The sequence below is a fragment of the Pelodiscus sinensis genome, chromosome 21, assembly GCF_049634645.1.
Source record: "Pelodiscus sinensis isolate JC-2024 chromosome 21, ASM4963464v1, whole genome shotgun sequence".
NCBI lineage: Eukaryota > Metazoa > Chordata > Testudines > Trionychidae > Pelodiscus > Pelodiscus sinensis.
Genome location: NC_134731.1, coordinates 25377703 through 25392639, shown reverse-complemented (window position 1 = coordinate 25392639; position 14937 = coordinate 25377703). Strand labels below are relative to the sequence as shown.

General features: G+C 47.8%; 1 long non-coding RNA gene across 1 annotated transcript; it reads right to left on the bottom strand.

The window, feature by feature from the left end:
• Positions 1–3770: 3770 nt before the first annotated feature.
• Positions 3771–7425, bottom strand: LOC142819238 (uncharacterized). Its single transcript, XR_012897034.1, has 3 exons — positions 6932–7425; positions 5619–5889; positions 3771–5486 (listed from the first exon to the last, which is right to left on the bottom strand). It is a non-coding gene; the product is annotated as an uncharacterized LOC142819238 (long non-coding RNA).
• Positions 7426–14937: the final 7512 nt, after the last annotated feature.

Sequence of the window (14937 nt, the reverse complement as noted above, 5' to 3'; positions counted from 1 at the left end):
CTACGTACCAGGCCTTTGCATTTTTAAAAGAACTGCTGTTTGCAGAGAGAGTGACCGTTTTGATCTTGGAGTTGCCGGGGTGTCCTGGGAGAGGAATCACAGGCCCTGAACATTGTCTCTCTCCCAAGCAGATTTCACCCTGTCTAACCTAACTAGCTTTAGGAGGACGACCTCACTTTGCCGCTCGGCTACAGAGGCCCCGGGAATTCACTTGACCTGCTCGGTGCCTCAGTTTCCCCATCTGTAAAATGAGGCAGGGAAATAACTCTCCCCCAGGTGTTGTAACGACAGTGAGGTTCTCAGGCACTGGAGGGAGGGGGCCCATACAACTACCTAAACTACCTGGGAAAAGGCCGAGTAGAAAAGCTGAACAAATTGTGTGCAAAGGTTCCCGGAGTGTTCATTTACATTTTAAAATGAATTCCCTCTGATCACATTATAACAGCGGGTCTCAATAATTTTCTTTGCACTGCAGCCCCCTCCAGACAAAAAGGACTACACAGTCCCCCAAGGAGGGAACAAAGTCCGAGCCCCACCATGCCAAGAAAGGGCAGGGGGGAGGGGGCAAAGTCAGAATCTGAGACCCCCCCCCCAGCACTGAACACTGGGCTGTGTCTACACTCGCGGCTTCTTGCGTGCTAAATATGCAAATGAGGCTAAGCGTGGAATATCGCCACGCTTCACTTGCATACCTAATGAGCCGCCATTTTTGCAGAAGAGGCTCTTGTGCCAGAAGGAGCTGTCTACACTGCTCCTTCTCACGCAAGAAAAATCCTCTTGCACAATGCCGTTATTCCTGAAAAGTAATTGGCATAACGGCATTGCGCAAAAGGGTTTTTCTTGCGCAAGAAGGGGCAGTGTAGACAGCTCCTTCTAGTGCAAGAGCCTCTTCTGCAAAAATGGCGGCTCATTAGGTATGCAAATGAGGCTCAGCGATATTCCACACTGCCTCATTTGCATATTTCTCGCGCAAGAAGCCACGAGCAGAGACATAGCCCAGGGCGTCAGCCCCAAGGCAGTGCAGCTTGAGCTTTGGCTTTGACGCTGGGCCCAGAAAGTCTAAGCCAGCCCTGGCAACCCCAATACAATGGGATCATGGCCCACTGTGGGGCCCTGGACCCACAGTTTGAGACCTTTGCATGTGCTTTCTGCAGCTATTCTCACGAACACGGTAACCGGCAGCAGTTTTCAGAGAAGCGGTGGATGTTAAGAGAACATGGACAGAAGGCCAATATTTAGCACACGCACATGGGTATTTACACGGGGGCTACATCTACAGTGGCACCCTTTTCCGGAAATGCTTAAAACGGAACAGTTTTCTGTTATAAGTATTTCCGGAAAAGCGTCCATGGCCAATATAGACGAGCTTTTCCGCAAAAAAGCCCTGATCGTCATTTTCGCGATCGGGGCTTTTTTGCGGAAAAGACTACTGTGCTGTCTACACTGGCCCTTTTCCAGAACAGTTTTTCCGGAAAAGGACTTTTGCCTGAACGGGAGCAGCATAGTTTTTCCGGAAAAACAATGACGATTTTACATTAGATCATCATTGCTTTTCCGGAAAAGCAAGCGGCCAGTGTAGACAGCTGGCAAGTTATTCCGGAAAAGTGGCTGCTTTTCCAGAATAAGTGGCCAGTGTAGACACAGCCTGGAAGTAAGAACAGAAGCACGCCGGGGATCCTTCTTCAGAACAAGAATCGCGTGTGCCCTATGTGTTCAATCAGAACTAACCAATGGATCTAGAACAGGGATGAGGAACCTTTTTGGGGTCCGGGGTCGCTCACAAGTGAGAAAAAAACCCCAAACAAACCCTAACGTGGCCCCCACCGAGAAGCAGAAAGACACTCCACACACCAGAGTCGAGGAAGGCCCAGGCTAGTGGATTGTGTGTGCTCCAGCCCCATGGAGGGATGGCAAGGGGGTTGGAGTGCCAGCATGGGCTCCCCAATTCTGGGAGGAAGCCCCAAGCCTTGGGAGATTGATTCAGGCCAGCTGGGAGACACATCTTAGGTTCCCCACCCCTGATCTAGAATTTTGAATTCCAACCATGAACCTCCTGTGCAATATCTATTTACCAAGAGCTATTCATAGAAGGTATTTGGCAAATAGCTAAGCAAGAGTAGAATGAGAATAATACATGGGTAGGAGACAATTTGTGACTTGAATTAGGGTGGAATTTGCTGTATGAATCCTAGGTGGGGAATTGTTACCCAGCTCTATTGAAATACTCAAACGCTAGGGGCCACTGTTTGAAATCCCAATGTAGACCCTCAAGTCTAATATGCAATTTCATTTTTTTTTTTTAAAGGAAATGAACCAAAACCCCAGGTTGGACACACTTGCGGCCCTAAAACTTTGGGGGTAGGTGTGCGTCTGTCTGTCACGTCTTTCTATATTGAGGGCAAAGGATCCCTGGAAACCACAGAATTTTTAGAAGGGGAAAAAAAACCCTTAATATTAAGGTGTCTTTCCATGCTATTCCTTAAAGCAAAAATTCAGCCTATTAGTCATGTCATTATACAGCCAGCACTGCATCACTCTGTTTCATTATTAAATTGACTGGATTTAGATTGCAATCTCTCTGATTTAAAGAGACTTTTACAACACACTGGGCCCACACACAGTCTTCTCACTGATCAGATCAATTGACAGCTTTTAATTATGGGGAGCTATTAACATAAAAATGCAAAAAGAGTATGACTAGAATTTTTACAATTCTTTTAAAGGAGTCTGAAATTCATTCACAGGAAGCATTAGAATAGTGTAGGAGGCTGCTTCCTTCATTAGCCCAGAAACTGCACTTTCTCCTAAGTTGCTTTTTTTACAATTCCAATTTTTGGTAAACTTTTAGGGATCAGATAAAGTCAGCACAGCTATTTCTATTTATTATTTGCATTAGAGAAGCCCCGGCTAAGATCAAATCTATATTGTGCTATTCCCAATGCAGACACAAAGAAAGAAAGCATTTCTACCCTGAAGAATATATAATCAGGTTTGGCACAATTCCATTTCATTCATTGTATGTATATATATATATATATACACACACACACACACACACACACACACACACACACACACACACACTCCCTGCAAATTTTACAATCTCAATGCTTATTTTTAAGCACTATTTTTATCTGCTGAAATGTTCACAGTTTCAGGAAATGGAGGTGAGCAGACAATGAGTTCATGACAGAAGAAGCTGAGATTCAAAAAGTTTAAAACTTTAACCATTAACACAGACTGTCGTCATCAGATGCAATGTCAGCTTCCTAAGCCTTAATTCTCAAGCAGCATTTTTCCTTCCTTTATCTCTACATTTCAATTATATTAAATAGAAATATTTTTTCACTATACGCTGCCCAACTGACAAAAATCTAGGTTTACTGACATTTACAAAAAAAATTGATCTTTCCAAGTCTACTCTAATGTAAATAGACAAGACAGACAAATGGTGGGAGAAAAAGTGTGATTTTCCTGTTGCAGGTGGGAATGGAGGCATGGAGAGGCCAAGTGACTTGCTTGAGATCATGCTGCAAGGCTATGTCTATACGACGAATTTTCTCAGCAAAAAATATGCTAATGAGGGACTCCTTTGCATGAATCCCAATCTCATTAGCATATGTCCTGCCAATTTATTTTTGTGCAAAAACAAGCAGTGTGGATGTTTTCTTTTTGCGCAAAAACCCCTTTCTGCACGATCCTTATACCCCATAAGGATCTTGCAGAAAAATGGGTTTTTGCACAAAAAGAAAACATCCACACTGCTTGTTTTTGCGCAAAAACCCCAGCGCAAAAACAGATTGGCAGAAAACATGCAAATAAGATCACAACTCATGCAAATGAGTCCCTCCTTGGCATATTTTTTGCCGAGAAAACTCGTAGTGTAGACGTAGCCCAAGAGTGTGGCAAGAGGAGGGAACTGAATTTAGACAACCTGAAACCCACTCCAGGAGTGGCAGTGGCTGGAGTCCTGGGCCCTTTAAATCACCTCCAGAGCATTTCATGGCCCCCACCAGGCAGCTCTGAGGGCTGAGGAGGCTGGTGTGGCACGCACCGGGTGGCACTGAGCCCTGGCTGCCCCCAATTCTACCCCTTCCATGTGAGGCCTTTCTCTTCTGGGAGCACAGAGCTGCCCCCCACCACGTTGTCCAGGGGCCCACTATCAGCCCCCCGACTTTAAATCCAAGTCCATCCATAGTTGCTGTACAATCTCCGTTCACCAAGATGGTTGAATTTTTAATACCTGAGCTTTGGTAGAAGTAAACAGAGCAATGCTACCTCTAGAAATTCAACGGTAAGCCCTCAGGGCAAAACAACACACAGTAAGCCATATGCTGCAGGCAACGCTCTCCAGCCATGCTGATTTTCTTTGCCGATAGCACCCTTTGAGGGCTCACACACACACAGTAGATACAGAAGCATGTGACCCGGTGCATGCAAGGCAGGGAAGGAGAATGATGTAACTGCCTCACAGGATATTCACATCCGGATCAATAACTCGTATTCTGAGCCTCAGGCCAAAGAGCCGCACTAGTGAACGCTGAAAGCCTGCGTTTGGAACGGAAGGGCCGTGAGGTGGTTGTGAAGCACTTGCCTCACACGCGTCAAGGCTCTGGAGTCAGATGACCCAGGGTCCCATGGAGGATCAGAGGCAGAACTTCCTTTAACGGTCACCAGGGCCGGCCCACAATATTTTGGCACCTGAGGCAGGAAGCTCAAATGACGCCCCCATGCCCCCTCGCTTGGGCCAATACTTTGAAAGGTCTCAATTCTCTGGGTCCTACTGCCCCCCGCACCCTCACCCCACCATCTGGCACCTGAGGTGTTCGCCTCATGGTAAGGCCAGCCCTGAGGGTCACGGGAAGGACGCAGGATTAGCTTTCTGCAGCAGCCAGGTGGTCTGGGAGGAGATATCTGCAAGGAATAATGGGAAAAGCTTCAACAGAGAGAAAAGCAGGTCCTGGGGTTCCGGAAGGAGCTAGAAACTCCATTGCAGTTTTGTTTACAACGGACATTCACATGTTCAGTGAAGACCACCCTGAAGGAAGGGACTCGAATGCTGCTACTATTGGAAGCTTTTTTCAACCTATTTGGCCCAGGCATAGGGCACTGGCCTAGGAGTCAAGAGAGCTGGGCTCACATCCTGGCTCACTTACAGGTGCATCGCTTTACAGGCACCTTCGCTCAACCTCCCAGTGGGTGTGGGCATTGCATCTGCTTATTTCATAGAATCCCAGGGCTGGAAAAGACCTCAGGAGGCCATCAAGTCCCGCCCCCTGCCCAGAGCAGGACCAATCCCAACTCAATCAACTCAGCACGGACACCAGCCAGTTCTTGCACATGTCCGCGTGGCCTTGGCAGCGCAGCTGAAGGAGAACACACTGGGTTCCGTTGTGCTTCATCTCTCTGCCACCCAAGAGCTAATGATCCAAACGCAGAGGCAGATGGAGAAGAGGTGGCTGCCACAGAAACAGGCATCTTCTCATCTGTAACAAGACAAATGTGATCTGAAAGCCACAAAAAATACACAAGCACCTCATTGCTTGTTCCACACGGATATTTTTCTAATTGGGGCTGTACTTAAACTCCAAGGACCCTGTACTTAGCACAGCATGTACCTTTTTCCTTAATAGCCCAACAATCCTTGTTTTTATGCTGTCTGTCTGTCTCCCCTGTCCTATGCATGCCAGCGGTGTTGCCAAGCAGCCACATTCAGAATTCATCTGAATCCCGGGATGTTTAGATTTGAAGTGCTGGTTTCGCTCACTGTGGCGATGGGTCCAAACGGCAAAGTTGTCAGGTGAGTCAGAGGGCAGGAGAAGGGTCGTTTGGACCTTCCAGTCCAGCTCAGGAATGTCTACGTCAATCAAACTGCAAAAGAAGTTGGGCCTGAAAGATACCAACGTTGGCCTGTGTCAGTGTTTACCTTCCTTCTGCAGCCAGCTGTTCTAATGGGGACAGAGCTGGTCTGGGTGGCCATTAACTACAGTGTGGCAAACGCAGTGTCCTTGGTTGCCAGAGGCTCTGGGTTGGGTGTTTTTTGGCTTGTTTGATCAGCATCTTTTCTTCTGCTCCCTCCCCCTCCCCCCCCCACCTGATTCCCGCTCCCGCCTTGGCTTTCGGAAGAAATCACATCATTTCCTGTGGCTCTTCCTCCAGCCGCCTGGAGGAGCTCATGCACAAGCCTGTGCTGCAGCTGTCCCTGTTCCTCTGCTGCCTCGGGACCACTCCAGAAGTCCCACTCTGCACTGTTGGCCTCACACTTGAGTCACTTCCCAGTGTGCAATGGCAATAAATACAATGCAGAGGACGATGTATTTCATATAGGAACAAAGTACTATAAGAGTGCATGACTCCCAAAGCCCTATCCACATACATCTCAACCTGTGGAACTCCTTGCCAGAGGATGCGGTGAAGGCTAGAACTTGAACAGGGATTCATGGAGGGAAAGAGATTCATGGAGGTTAGGTTCATCAATGGCTATTAGCCAGGATGGGTAGGAATGGTGTCCCTAGCCTCTGTTTCTCTGGAGATGGGTGACAGGGGAGGGATCACCTGAGGATTACCTGTTGTGATCCCTCCCTTTGGGGCAGCTGGTATAGGCCTCTGTTGGCAGACAGGATACTGGGCTAGATGGACCTTTGGTCTGACCCAGTCTGGCCGTTCTTATGCAACGTAATGGGCTATGTTCCATGGGCCACCATCATTTTAAAGTAGGGAATGCAACACGCAAGACCCTCTTGTAATCTGAGCTCTGTTCAGGTAACAGCATTTTGTGGTTTGGTCCATGGCACCTTCTAGGAACTTGTCTGTTAAGTTTCTAAGCTGTTGTTCTGCTACCCAGCTAACACCGACTGTCTGTGGTTCCCAAAGGACCACCTGGCTGCTGGAGACTGGCTGAGCACATTTCTCTTTTGGTCACTCCACTTACCTGCCACACTTTAACCAGGCCTGCTGCAGCGAGAGGGGGTGCTGATGGGAAGGAGGCAGGGCAGCAGGCACGAAGGAGGCCCGACAGAGCTGGGGCTGACACACACAGAGGGCGTAGCTCCTCGACTCCTTCCTACGGCCATTTCTACACTTTGTGCAGACACAGGGTACTTCGGGGCCGCTTTGGAGCCAACGCGCTTGGCCTGAAGAAGTGCCAAGTGCATGTTAGCCTCGATAAGTCGGTCAATAGGAAGTCCTGCTGAAGCTCTTTAATTTTATAAGTCCCCTCACAATAGAGCGGAGAGCTGCCAACTTTCCTTTCGCATTGTGAGCAACACAAGACAGCCGCCTTCATGCACAGCTTAGCCTGGAAAATTTGTACCTCCCTCAAAGAACAGGGTTTAAAAAAAAAAAAAAACCAACACCCTGGCTAAGTAAAGCTGCTTCTTGTCTGGAGCCCAAGAGGCAACTTCTGCGTTTAATCTAGCGGTGACCTTCTCCTCCCTTCACTGGTTTCCAACGTTGTTATTTTAGGCCTGAAATGAATTGGCATGGTTGCCCTGAAGGGACAGCGGAACCCACGCCGGTGCTGGAGAATGGCTGTGTCTTTGTTAGACTGGGTGACGCAGGGTTCCCTGGGGGTCTGCTTTTAGTTATTGTGATGGTGGGGTTAGGGGAGGGAGAAATAAAACCATTCCCCCCCTGCATGTCTAAATGCACAATTCTACTGGGAAGCAAATTCAATAATGGATCATCTTCTCCCTGCTACGTGTCTGCGTGAATACAGCGTGGGGGGCTTCCATGAAGTTGTCAATGCCACCTGGGAAGAGGAGAGAGAAGATGGCCCGTAGACCCAGTCTGCACAGACACCGGTCCAATTGATATCAGAGCCCCTCAGTGCTAGGTATTGTAATGTCACATACACATTGGAGAGCCACCAGGCGTAGGATAGAGCTAGATTATGAAGGTTATAAAACATCATTAAACACAAGAAGAGTCTGTCACGGATACGACCCATCTGCCAGGACTGGCTCCATGTGTCCAAGTGGGTTATTCTCAATACCTACCTCACAAGAGGGGTCAAGCTTCTAGACCCAGGCCCAATGGCCAAACTAGGCTCCGTTTGAGCTATAAATCCTCCCTCGCGGGTGCAAATCAGAGCTGTGGCACCAGCCCAGCAATTGAAACCATGACCTCAGTGACATTATTGAAAGAGAACTAGATACATTCACGGAGGTTGGGTCCATCGATGGCTATTAGCCAGAATGGGTGGGAATAGAGTCCCTAGCCTCTGTTTGTCTGGGGCTGAGAATGGGTGACAGGAGAGGAATCACTTGACAATCCCCTGTTCTATTCACTCCCTCTGGGGCATCTGGTATTGGCCCCTGTCGGCAGACAGGACACTGGGCTAGATGGACCTTTGGTCTGACCCAGTCTGGCCATTATGTTCAAACGTGACAAAACTCCTAGTTATTTTACCAGGGCCAGGATTCCACCAGCATGCACAACCCCTAATTGTGAGCCCACTCACAGTTACCCCCACATAAGGGTAGGGATGGATTTAGTAGATCTTTGGGGCTACCTCTCGTCACAAGATGCTCACGGGTAGTGGGTACAAACTGTTTTATGAGCAAAAATACCAGCGCTGGGGAAGAGGAAGCCGCACACAGAGTTTGTTTTAAATTAATATTTTTTTCTAGCTAAGAAAACTCTGGAGATGGGCTGGTCAGCAGAGGAAAAGCTCAGGGTTTTCCATTTTCTAACACTGTAGACAGCTATTATCAGAATAAATATTTAGGCTGAGTTATAAACTACTGAGAAAAAGGACATTTTAAAATGGAAACATCCACAAAGCCATCACCCTGCAGTTCTATGACAATTTGGCTGCTTCTATAATAAAATAGTAATATCTGGCTCCTACATAGCATTTTTCATCAGTAGATCTCAAAGCACTTCACAATCTAATGTATTTACCCCACTTTACCCCAAATGAGGTAGGACAGTACTATTATCCCCATTGTACAGCTGGGAACTGAGGCACTGAGCAAATAAGTGACTTCCCCAGGGTCTCTCACAGGAAATCAGTTGCAGGAATCTGAACCAAAGTCAACCAAATTCTTGGCTGATGCCGTAACCACAGAACCATCCTTCCTCTGGTAAGAGGTAAGGACGCCTCACATTAAAATGTCAAATCACCTTTTGCATTTCAAAGCTGGAATTTTCAATGCAAATGTGGCTGAGAAGCTAAATCCAGCACAGCACATCCTGCTGTTTCCTTAGCGAGCGCACACACTGGATACTGCCTATGACAAAGAGCCTTCAATTTGCTTGTGTGCAAATTCCTTTGCCCTTCCGCATCCACCCTGGATGTCTTTTGCAGCATAACAAAAAAGTAGCAAAAAGCGATGGTCAAGGACAGTGAGAATAGGTAATTTCTTATGAGTGAGTGAGTGTAAAAAATGGCAAGCATTAAGAGTCATTTCAGTGAGCAGGAGCTAAGACCACGGTGCGTGGTCTTAGCTCAGTGCGTGATCACATACTGCTTAAGAGACCTGACATGCAGAGGATCGCACACAAACAACCAGCATGAGCAAAACTCAGTCACACCACACCACAGACAATGCAGCACATCACGTCAGCTCCCCTACGTGTACGGACCGGGTGAGAGTGGCCGGCGTGTGCACAACTCACTCTTCTGGGTCAAAAAGGTCATAAAATCATTAGAGTCAGGAAGGCAAATGCTGTACTGTGGAGAAAAGGATGCAGGAGTTTCTTACTTCTCCTGTGCCTCAGTTTCCCTACTGGTAGTCTTCCTTTCACTGGCTTGGTAGTTCAGCTCTCCGGTCAAATCCTCAAGCCTCTAGGAATAAACTAGAGTCCAAGAGAAGTTCAAAAATTTGTTTCTCCCCCCTTCTCTGGCCCTCTGGGACTAGGCGACTCTCAGATGGGGTACATTAAAGGTTGGTATAAATACATCCCCCTGTTGGATGCTCTGACCAAAGGTGGGGTCTTGCTGCTGAGCGCAAGGCCTCTTTGTGCTTTGGTGATGAACACTGTGAGCAGGAGCATCCCAAAGCCAGGGTCTGATGGCTGGCTTAGGGACACGTGTGCGGTTCCCTTCAGCCCTGTCCTTCTGACTGTGTCATTGCCTTTGGCAACTCAGTCTGGTTAACAGCAGCTCCAGCAATCTGCATTTATGCAAATCACCCGATTTGCCAAGCGCTTTGTGACATTTGCCTTTGATTAAAATAAAGTGCTATGAAAATAGGGCCATACCAGTCCCATCAGGTGACATAGCTTCTCTGTGGGCAGGTGTGATTGGCCAGGGACGCATTGCAGAGGGGAAGGAAAGAGCCACAGACTAGAAAGGCGATCCGAATGTAAATGTAAGGGGATTTCACATTGAAGGCCGATTCATGGGAGGCTGAATTTAAGCCAAAGGATCTGTGGCAGTCTCCTCTGCTCCAGCCTGGTATTTGTATATGGAAAACAGGAAGATTAAAGACAACAGAACAGCTCCACCTAGGTAAATAGTTAGCCAAGCAGTCCAAATACCGGGTGGTAAGAAACAGCTGCTGAATAGGGGGAGAGCAAAGGGGGAGAGAAGTGTCAGAGTAGATAGGAGGGAGAAAGAGATGAAAATGGGGCAGCTGTCAGGAGCAGGCACAGGAATGAGCCCCCAGGGAACCACCAAAGGTTTGGTCCAGACGAGCATCCCCGAGAAGTACAGAAAATCGTATGGTCTGGGTAGCAGGCGAATGAGGCAATAAGGCCGTTACCGGTCACTCACTGAGCTCACGCGTCTGTATGAAACGAGACCTTGTCCCTGCGCTTACCCACCTACAGAAGCAGAGGGAAGTGGACAAGCCCCTCTCAATCAGGATGGCGCTAGGCTAGCAGGCTGCCTGTAGATTCAGCACAATGGCGATCAAGCAGACAGGACATTCCCTCCCATTTCCTCTCGCCGTTTGCTTATTGTGTGTGTCACCCACGTGTGGGGAGTCACCGGGCCCTGCCAGATGTGACTCAGTCAGCAGGTAGAAGGTTTATCGGTGGAGAAGGATGCAGCGTAGGACAGTCTTGCCAGCACAGACTCCAGACGCAGGCAGTACACTCCATCTTGGAGAGCGGGGACCCAGAGACAGGGCCCTGGCCCTCCCCAAGCCAGTTGAGACCAACTTACCCCCAGCTCTCCCCACCTAGGCAACTCCTCCCACCTTTGTCCTGTTCGGGGGCAAAAGGTATCACCTGGTCACACGCTCTCCTGGGCTCAGGTTACAAAAGGCATCAGCCAATGCGTACGCGCAGGAGGCTATTGCAAGGAAATTCCCATCACCATCTAGATATTGGTGCAGTGCCCAGGAAAACAGACACCCACGGGTTACTATAAGACAGAACTCGCATGCAACGTAAGGCGAATGCAACGCCCCACTTCATCCCAGTGTGTAAACATTTGGCTTGGGCCACAGGCTGGACTGATCCAGGCAAGCCGTGTGTGCACAGATGGCCGAGTCCCCAAAGGCTCCAGGGACAATACTTGAGCATGCAGCAGCAGCAGCAGCAAGTTTGAAGAAAAAAAAAATGCTCCTTAAGCCAGAATGACGCCATTTTGGCCAGCCTCAAAACTCTGGAAGCAGAACAGACCCAATAGAGCAGAACTGGCATTTCTAAAGCACCTCTTTGTCCTAAAGCACTCAGCAGAAAGCTCTGCTGCTAGCACGGGGTGCATAGATAGCCACTTAGGAGACTGCCGAAAGTTCCTACATCACTTAGGGTTGGATTCTAAAGTACGTATCTATTCTGTAAAAGCGCCGAGTTCCTGAATATGCAAGCATTAGAGTGCTGTGATAGTGGTTCTGTTTCACAGCAGTTCAGGCTGGATCACACCCCCAATATGGAGCTCAAATACATCAAGACCTGGGCAGATACAAAATCTGAATACTGCATCTGTAGCCACAGATATCTGTACTGACATCTGCGGATGTGGATACCTGTGGATTTGCAGGGCTTTACAAATACAGTTTTAGGCCATGACTGTACTTATGCAGAAGTTCAGATTAAGATATGCAACTCCAGCTACGTTCACTGTATAGCTGGAGTCAACGTACCTTAATTCGAACTTTGGCACAGTCTCCACCGTCAAATGCTCCCGTCAACTTTCCTTACTCCTTGCATTGATGGGGGCACTCTCAGTGTTCAATGTAGAGGGTCTTTACTAGGTCTGTTCAATTGAACTCTGGAAGATGAACTGCCTCGGTCCATCTTCTGGAAAGTGAAGACATGGCCTTAGTGAGACCACTGCTGGAATACTGGGTCCATTTCTAGTGCCCGTATTTGTAAGAGGTTGACTCATTGGAAAATGTCCAGCAACTAGAATTATCCAAGACCTGGGGGGGAGGGGGGGGAATCTATCCTGCAGGGAGAGACTTATCCCAAAATGGTTAAAAGCACTTAATTATGGTCTGTAAGTCTCTGCATGGGGAAAAGATTTGATAGAGCAAATGAAGGCAAAATGCGAGTCAATGGCTAGAAGCTGAAAGGCAGGCCAATTCAGACTAGAAATAAAGGTGCAATTTTTTAATAAGGGTAATAATTAACCCTTAGAACAAATTGCCTCAGCATATGTTAGATTCTCCGCTATTTATAGCCTCTAGCTCAAGACTGGATGTTTTTTCCAAAAAGATCTGCCCTCTCTCAATGAGAAATGACAGGTTTGATGCAAAGCCTCTGGGTCTGTGTTATACAGCAGGCCAGATGAGATGACCATAATGATTGCTTCTGGAGTCAGACTGCCAAAGCAAAATCTCAGCTGAAGTCATGAAGTTCTTCCCGTCTTTGAGACGGATACAAAAGACAGACTTGAGCTTCATCTGTGAACCCAGACACGCACACACTCTTCCCTCTAACTAGCTGCAGCAAAATGCTTATTTCAAACACTCCCAAACTTGAGTGTGCGCAATTCAGATACAAATTCAGCCTTGGCCAGGTTTTGGAGCATTCAGATTCAGGTCTTTACAGGGACGGGCTCAACTGTGAATTGGGATCACAATCTGGTTCCAGGGATTCGACATAGCCCATCCCTACGGACAACTGCTCAAGATGAATCACGTGTGGCATGCTTTGCACCAGAGTCACTTAAACACTCAGCGCAGACTCACTGAAATATGACTCATTCCTAGTGCAGTGATACCTAGAAGCCTCAGACAACCTGTTGTGCTAGGAACACACTTAGGGAACAACTGTCCCTGTCCAGAAAGCTTCCAGTTTAAAAGACTCTCTGTAACAGATGGATAAAACACAAGGGCTATGTCTACACTGGCAGGTTCTTGCACAAGAATGACTGTTCTTGTGCAAGAACCCGCAGAGCGTCCACACTGCCCACCCGCTCTGCCCACTGCCCACCTGGAAAATTCATAGCCAAAATTGGTAACAGCGATCTCTACCCACCAAACGCCACCTCTTATTCAACTGGAAAGGTTTTCTGAATCTATAACAGAAGGGGTGTGACTTTGAGGAAATTAAGGTGACAACTCACAGTCTCCTGAATGTTGGGTTTAGCAAAGTTTTGCCTCGCTATGAATATGAGTAAAAATTATTATGGACTTAAAGACCATAAGAGACCATTAAAAGTCATCTCATGTGACCACCTGTGTAATAGGCTGCAGCATCCCCTCTCCCAGTTCTCTCTAGAATGAAGCCACCAACTTGCGTTTGATTAAACATCTTGCAGCGTGGCATCTGGTTTTGATCGGAAGCCAGCAAGCAATGGAGAATCCAGCATTTCCTTTGGTGGTTTGCCATGATGGTTCATTACTTCAACCCTGGACTCTTTTCTTTCCAAGGTGTAACAACGAGGTTTATTTCCAGGTGGACAGCCTGCCAGAGATGGGTAGGTTGTACTGGGTTTAAACATTTCTTGCTAAGGAAGACAGAATACTGCAGATATGCTGTACTGCAGTAGAGTTCGAACATCTCTTTGTGCTTCTAGGCATTACATGGCAGCCCTGATGTCAAAATGGGTTCACATGGGCGCCAGATTCCCTTCACATGAGCGCCAGATTTAAGAGAGCACAACTCTGGGGCAAAGCTGCTTCACTCCTTTGGGTCTCTTGGCTTTGACTACCCCAACTTAAAGCACCTTCAACTTAACCATATAGTATGGCCGGTTGAGAGTTCTATGCCATGTTATGACCATGTTGGGGTCCATTCTGGGATTTCTAGTCCTCCCAAATGAGGAACTGCTAGTAATCATGACAGCCTGGTTTTCATGGGCTTCCCACCTCTTTTCTGTAGGCCCAAGGGTTTTGGAGACACAGAGGCTAGGTCTACACTGGCAGCTTCTTGTGCAAGAACAACTGTTCTTGCGCAAAAACTTACCTGCTGTCTAGAGCGCACACGCGTTCTTGCGCAAGTAAATTTACAGTACAGCATTGTAAAACAGGGCTTCTTCCGGAAGAGTTATTCCTCTCCCCACGAGAAATAAGCCCTCTTGCGCAAGAGGCCAGTGTAGATAGGCAACATGAATTTCTTGCGCAAGAAGCCTCTATGGTTAAAATGGCCATCAGAGCTTTCTTCAGCAAGAAAGCGTCCACACTGCCATGGACGCTCTTGCGCAAAAGCACATACCAGTGTAGACACGTTCTTGTGGAAGACTTTTTGTGCAAGAACTCTTCTGCAAAACAGTTCTTGCACAAGAAGCTGCCAGTGTAGACGTAGCCAGAGGTCTGAGTGCTTAATGGAACTGCCTAGCACAAACAAAAACCCTGTTCATTCCCCACAGTACACGTGGAGGGAAACTCAGCTCTTTAAATGCAGTGCCTCATCAATACTTCATGCCTGGCGGGCCGTTTCCTACAACGTCAGGACTATACTCCCCTCCCCTGTTTGCATCTCAAAGCTTGGCCAATAAAGGGGCAGAGCTTTCCACAATCCGATTCCAGTCTCAACCCACGTGAACTAGTCCTAGTAGAAGGCAGATCACACAGCTGATCCAAGGTGCTCAGGGAC